The 6,907-nt window shown below is 41.6% G+C and overlaps 1 long non-coding RNA gene across 4 annotated transcripts in view; it reads right to left on the bottom strand.

Moving 5' to 3' along the window:
• The window catches only part of LOC131407173 (uncharacterized), a 111,518-nt gene extending 110,280 nt beyond the window's left edge, over window positions 1-1,238 (bottom strand). For all 4 annotated transcript variants that reach the window (XR_009220458.1, XR_009220456.1, XR_009220457.1 and 1 more), the window contains exon 1: window positions 1,065-1,238. This is a non-coding gene — a long non-coding RNA (uncharacterized LOC131407173). The remainder of the gene's footprint in view (window positions 1-1,064) is intronic.
• Window positions 1,239-6,907: the final 5,669 nt, after the last annotated feature.

Raw genomic sequence — 6,907 nt, forward strand, 5'->3', positions numbered from 1 at the left:
CTAAAATTCAGTGGGAATGGAATAAGATGAAAAATGATTCAGGTTACAAAGGATTCTGTAAAGAAAAAAAGGACGATATAAAGGAATATACATGTGTCCCACAAATCCCAGTATATCTAAACTAGGAGTTGAAGCTATAAAGAGACAAATTAAGAATGAATTAAAGATCCAAAAGAGAATTAGCTTCCTTATGTTTCTGGAAAAGGAGCGCTTACAGAGTCCACACAGTCTAGTGGAGACAGAAGTTTTCATCTCAGGATAAGTTGAATCAGAAAAGCCCTGGAGCTCTAAACTAAGGGACATAGGCCACAAAGAAAGCTGGGAGTGAGGAGTTGCATTGGAAATAGAGGGGATTACCTGAGTGTCTGCAAACCAAACCCTGCGTCATCTGCACCCAACTCCAGCTACTTTCTCCCAGCTCAGGTCCTTGAGGATCCTGGCAGCCAAACACATAACCTTCAGCAAGAAGTTGGAAGATTCCTCTCCAGGGGTGCCTACAGCCCAAGGGAAAGAACTATAGATAATGGCATCTGGGAGTACCCCCAAAAAACAATAGGAGAAAGTCAAGATGGCGGCGTAGACAGATGCTGAACTCAGCTCCTCCTGCGACACAGCCAATTTACAGCTACTCGTGGAAAAATTACCCCTGAGACAGAACTGAAAACTGGATGAGAGGAACTCCTGCAACAACGGACAATCCTAACTGAGTTAGAAGAGGCAGAAACTCCCTTCTGGAGAGGAAAAACGCCGCCTTCACAAGCCGCAGTGCCTCACGGCGGCTGGGAGCAGCTCACAGGTACGCAGCCTCCCTAGAGGTGCGGGGCCCTGAGCCGGGGAGCGCCCCCACTGTGGGCATTTTGTGGACCCAGCACAATCGAGAGGAGCAGCATAATATCTGACTTTGCCTGCTACTAAAACATTGGGGAGCACCCCCAGAAAACCCGGTTCACAAAGAAACTAAAACTGGCTCTTAAAGGGCCCGCACACAAACTCACCCGTTTCAGAAAGCAACCTAAAATCACCAGAAAGAAAGGTGGACAGTGCTTTGGTGAAAAGACACTCACCTGATAGGCCCTGAGTGCATCTCGGTGAGAGGTGAGACCTCTCCAGGGACTGGGACATTGGCGGCGGCCATTGTTGTGGCCTGGTGTGGGCGTGCTGACACAAACGCCATTGGAGTTCTCCCTGGGGCCTGCTAGCCCAGGTCTGCCCCACCCGCTAGAGCACCGATTTAATCCAGCTCAGCCAGGGCAGGGAGCTCAGCCAGGGCAGGGAGCTCAGCCAGGGCAGGGGGCCCATCCTAGAGACTGGCCCCACCCAACAACAAGCCCTCAGGCAACTTGTGGGCCTGCATAGATTGGTAACTGGATTCTCTGCAACCTGGCAACTGAGCCGACTTTGGTGGGGCGGGTCGTGCACAAGGAGCAGGTGGAGAGTGTGGGGAAGTGGCGGAGTGTGTGGGGCTCCCGCCGTGGAGAGACTGGGTCCGCTTGGGGATGTCGGGGCGCGCACACAGGGCAGGACTGTGTTGAGTGTGTGTGTGGACCTGTGGGCGGCAGGGCTTGTCAGCTGCAGAAGACTTGTGCTTCTCAAAGACCCACATAGGGGGTTTGCCCCACCTTCCAAAGCCTGAAACAATTGGGTGCTCCCATGCCTGAGGCCAGCCCCACCCAGCTGCAATCCTCAGAGAGCTGACAAGAGACCTAAAGGCTGGAGGCTTATAGCAATTGTAAGGCCCTGAGCCTAACAACCTGCCACGCTGGGGGCCTACTCACTTAAAAGAAATACTGCAACATAAATGTGCTATTAGAACTTGCAGCCAACTCTGCTGTGGCTCCCCACACCTGATAAAGAGACTGAAGGGCCCACAACAACTACAAGCAGCTGAGCATTACAACAGCTGGCCAGGAGCATAACTCGGCCTCCCTGGGCGCCTACAGGGAGAGCAAACAGGCCATAACAGAAGGACATATGTAGCCCACATAAGGGTCACCCCTGGAACATTGAGAACTGAGGGAAGCACACTGTAGGCCTCCTAAGCCATCACTTACATAAGGTCACCTATCCAAGAGCAGGAGATGTAGCTAACCTACCTAATACGTAGACACAAGCACAGGGAAAGAGGCAAAATGAGGAGGCAAAGGAATACATTCCAAGTAAGGGAACAGGACAAAACCCCAGAAAAGGAATTAAGTGAAACAGAAATGAGCAACCTACCTGACAGAGAGTTCAAACAAGGAGTATTAAGGATGCTCACTGATCTGGGGAGAAGAATAGATGAACTCAGTGAGAATGTCAACAAAGAAATGGAAGATATAAAAAAGCACCAATCAGAAATGAAGAATATGATCCTGGAAATGAAAAATTCACGAGAGGGACTCAAAAGCAGAGTAGAGGATACAGAAGAATGGATCTGTGAGCTGGACGAAAGACTAGAAGAAATTACCCAAGCTGAACGGCTAAAAGAGAAAAGAATTAAAAAGAGCGAGGACAGTCTAAGAGACCTCTGGGACAACATCAAGCACACTAACATCCGTGTTATAGGTGTCCCGGAAGGAGAAGAGCGAGACAAAGGGGCAGAGAATCTATTTCAAGAAATAATAGATGAAAACTTCCCTAACCTAAGGAAGGAAACAGACATCCAGGTACAGGAAGCACAGACAGCCCCAAACAAGATAAACCCAAAGAGGCCCACACCAAGACACATCATAATCAAAATGCCCAGAATTAAAGATAAAGAGAGAATCCTAAAAGCCGCAAGAGAATGTCAAGTCACGTACAAAGGAAATCCCATAAGGCTATCAGCTGACTTCTCAGCAGAAACCTTACAGGCTAGAAGAGAGTGGCATGATATATTTAAAGTGCTAAAAGGAAAAAACTTACAGCCAAGAATACTCTACCCAGCAAGGTTATCATTCAAAATGGAAGGAGAGCTCAATAATTTCCCAGACAACCAAAAATTAAAGGAGTTTGTCACCAAGAAACCAGTGCTACAAGAAATGTTAAAGGGACTGATTTAAGGGGAAAAGAGAAGACCACAAATAGGAAAAATTATCTATTTCCATGATAAGAGGGTAATGGATACAAATGCACAAAAAAGAGGTTAGATATGATATCAAAAACATAAAGGGAGGGAGGAGGGGAGTTAAAGAGTAGAGCTTTCAGACAGAGGTCAAACTAAAGAGATCATCAATTCTATATAGAAGAAGAAAGGAACAGAGAAGGACTACTAAAACACTGAGAAAAAAAAAGTTAAAAAATGGCAGTAAGTATATACTTATCAATAGCTACGTTAAACGTCAATGGACTAAATGCTCCAATTAAAAGGCATAGGGTGGCTGATTGGATAAAAAAACAAGACCCATAAATATGGTGCATACAAGAGACACACTTCAGACCTAAAGACACTCACAAACTGAAAGTGAAGGGATGGAAAAAGATACTCCACGCAAATGGCAATGAAAAGAAAGCTGGGGGGCCGGCCCGGTGGCTTAGCGGTTAAGTGCGTGCGCTCCGATGCTGGCAGCCCGGGTTCGGATCCCGGGCGTGCACTGACACACCGCTTCTCTGGCCATGCTGAGGCCGCGTCCCACATACAGCAACTAGAAGGATGTGCAACTGTGACATACAACTATCTACTGGGGCTTTGGGGGAAAAAATAAATTAAAAAAAAAAGAAAGCTGGGGTAGCAGTACTCATATCAGACAAAATAGACTTTAAAACAAAAACTGTAAAAAGAAACAAAGAAGGGCATTACATAATGATCAAGGGAACAATCCAACAAGAGGATATAACACTTGTAAATATCTACGCACCCAATGTAGGTGCACCTAAATATATAAAGCAATTATTAACAGACATAAAAACAGAAATAGACAGTAACACAATAATAGTAGGGGACTTTAACACTCCTCTTACACCAACGGATAGATCATCCAAACAGAAAATCAATAAGGAAACATTGGACTTAAATGACACACTAAAACGGATGGACCTAGTAGATATATACAGAGCATTGCATCCAAAAACCGAAGAATACACATTCTTTTCAAATGCACATGGAACGTTTTCCAGGATTGATCACATATTAGGCCACAAAACAAGTCTCCATAAATTTAAGAAGATTAAAATAATACCAAGCATCTTTTCTGACCACAACGGTATGAAACTAGAAATCAACCGTAGGAAGAACATCAGAAAAGCCACAAATACGTGGAGATTAAACAAAATGCTACTGAACAACGACTGGGTCAACAAAGAAATCGAAGAAATCAAAAAATACCTGGAGACAAATGAAAATGAAAATACGACATGCCAGAATTTATGGGATACAGCAAAAGCAGTTCTAAGAGGGAAGTTTATAGCGATACAGGCCTATCTCAACAAACAAGAAAAATCTCAAATAAACAATCTAACAATGCACCTAAAGGAACTGGAAAAAGAAGAACAAACAAAGCCCAAAATCAGTAGAAGAAGGGAAATAATAAAAATCAGAGCAGAAATAAATGAAATAGAGACCAAAAAAAACAATAGAAAATATTAATAAAACCAAGAGCTGGTTCTTTGAAAAGATCAACAAAATTGACAAACCTTTAGCTAGACTCACCAAGAAAAAAAGAGAGAAGGCACAAATAAGTAAAATCAGAAATGAAAGAGGAGAAATTAGAACAGACACTTCAGAAATACAAAAGATTATAAGACAATACTATGAAATGCCAACCAATTCAACAATCTAGAAGAAATGGATAAATTCTTAGAATCATACAACCTTCCAAAACTGGATCAAGAAGAAGTAGAGAATTTGACTAGACCAATCACCAGTAAGGAGATCGAAACAGTAATCACAAACCTCCCTAAAAATAAAAGTCCAGGACCAGACAGCTTCCCTGGTGAATTCTACCAAACATTCAAAGAAGACTTAATACCTATCCTTCTCAAACTCTTCCAAAAAATTGAGGAGGGGGGGAAGCTCCCTAACTCATTCTACAAAGCCAACATTACCCTGATACCAAAACCAGACAAAGACAACACAAAAAAAAGAAAATTACAGGCCAATATCACTGATGAACATTGATGCAAAAATCCTCAACAAAATACTAGCAAATCACATACAACAATACGTGAAAAAGATTATACACCATGATCAAGTGGCATTTATTCCAGGTACGCAGGGATGGTTTAACATTCGCAAATCAATCAACGTGATACACCACATTAATAAAATGAAGAATAAAAATCACATGATCATCTCAATAGATGCAGAGAAAGCATTTGACAAGATACACCATCCATTTATGATAAAAACTCTGAATAAAATGGGTATAGAAGGAAAGTACCTCAACATAATAAAGACCACATATGAGAAACCCACAGCTAACATCATCCTCAATGGTGAAAAACTATCCCTCTAAGAACAGGAACCAGACAAGGACGCCCACTGTCACCACTCCTATTTAACATAGTACTGGAAGTCCTAGCCAGAGCAATCAGGCAAGAGAAAGAAATAAAAGGGATTCAAATTGGAAAGGAAGAAGTGAAACTGTCACTATTTGCAGGTGACATGATTTTATATATAGAAAACCCTAAAGAATCCACCAGAAAACTTTTAGAAGTAATAAACGAACATGGTAAAGTTGCAGGATACAAAATCAACATACAAAAATCAGTTGCATTTCTATACACTAACAACGAAGTAGCAGAAAGAGAAATTAAGAATACCATCCCATTTACAATTGCAACAAAAAGAATAAAATACCTACGAATAAACTTAACCAAAGAGGTGAAAGAGCTGTACACAGAAAACTATAAAACATTGCTGAAAGAAATTGAAGAAGACACAAAGAAATGGAAAGATATTCCATGCTCTTGGATTGGAAGAATTAACATAGTTAAGATGTCCATACTTCCTAAAGCAATCTATAGATTCAATGCAATCACTATCAAAGTTCCAACAACATTTTTCACAGAAATAGAACAAAGAATCCTAAAATTTATATGGAACAACAAAAGACCCTGAATAGCTAAAGGAATCCTGAGAAAAAAGAACAAAGCTGGAGGTATCACACTCCCTGATTTCAAAATATACTACAAAGCCATAGTAACCAAAACAGCATGGTACTGGCACAAAAACAGGCACACAGATCAATGGAATAGAATCGAAAGCCCAGAAATAAACCCACACATCTATGGACAGCTAATCTTTGACAAAGGAGCCAAGAACATACAATGGAGAAAAGAAAGTCTCTTCAACAAATGGTGTTGGGAAAACTGGATAGCCACAAGCAAAAAAATGAAAGTAGACCCTTACCTTACACCATACACAAAAATTAATTCCAAATGGATTAAAGACTTGACTGTAAGACCTGAAACTATGAAACTTCTAGAAGAAAACATAGGCAGTACACTCTTCGACATCGGTCTTAGCAACATATTTTCAAGCACCATGTCTGACCGGGCAAGAGAAACAATAGAAAAAATAAACAAATGGGACTACATCAAACTAAAAAGCTTCTGCACAGCAAAGGAAACCATCAACAAAATGAAAGGCAACCTTAACAATTGGGAGAAGATATTTGCAAACCATACATCTGATAAGGGCTTAATCTCCAAAATATATAAAGAACTCATGCATCTCAACAACAAAAAAACTACCAACCCAATTAAAAAATGGGCAAAAGACCTGAACAGACATTTCTCCAAAGAAGATATACAGATAGCCAATAGACACATGAAAAATGTTCAAAATCATTAACTATCAGGGAAATGCACATCAAAACTACAATGAGATATCACCTCACGCCCGTCATATTGGCTATAATTAACAAGACAGGAAACAACATGTGTTGGAGAGGAAGTGGAGAGAAGGGAACTCTCATACACTGCTGGTAGGAGTGCAAACTGGTGCAGC

This window comes from Diceros bicornis, chromosome 6 (genome assembly GCF_020826845.1).
Source record: "Diceros bicornis minor isolate mBicDic1 chromosome 6, mDicBic1.mat.cur, whole genome shotgun sequence".
Lineage (NCBI taxonomy): Eukaryota > Metazoa > Chordata > Mammalia > Perissodactyla > Rhinocerotidae > Diceros > Diceros bicornis.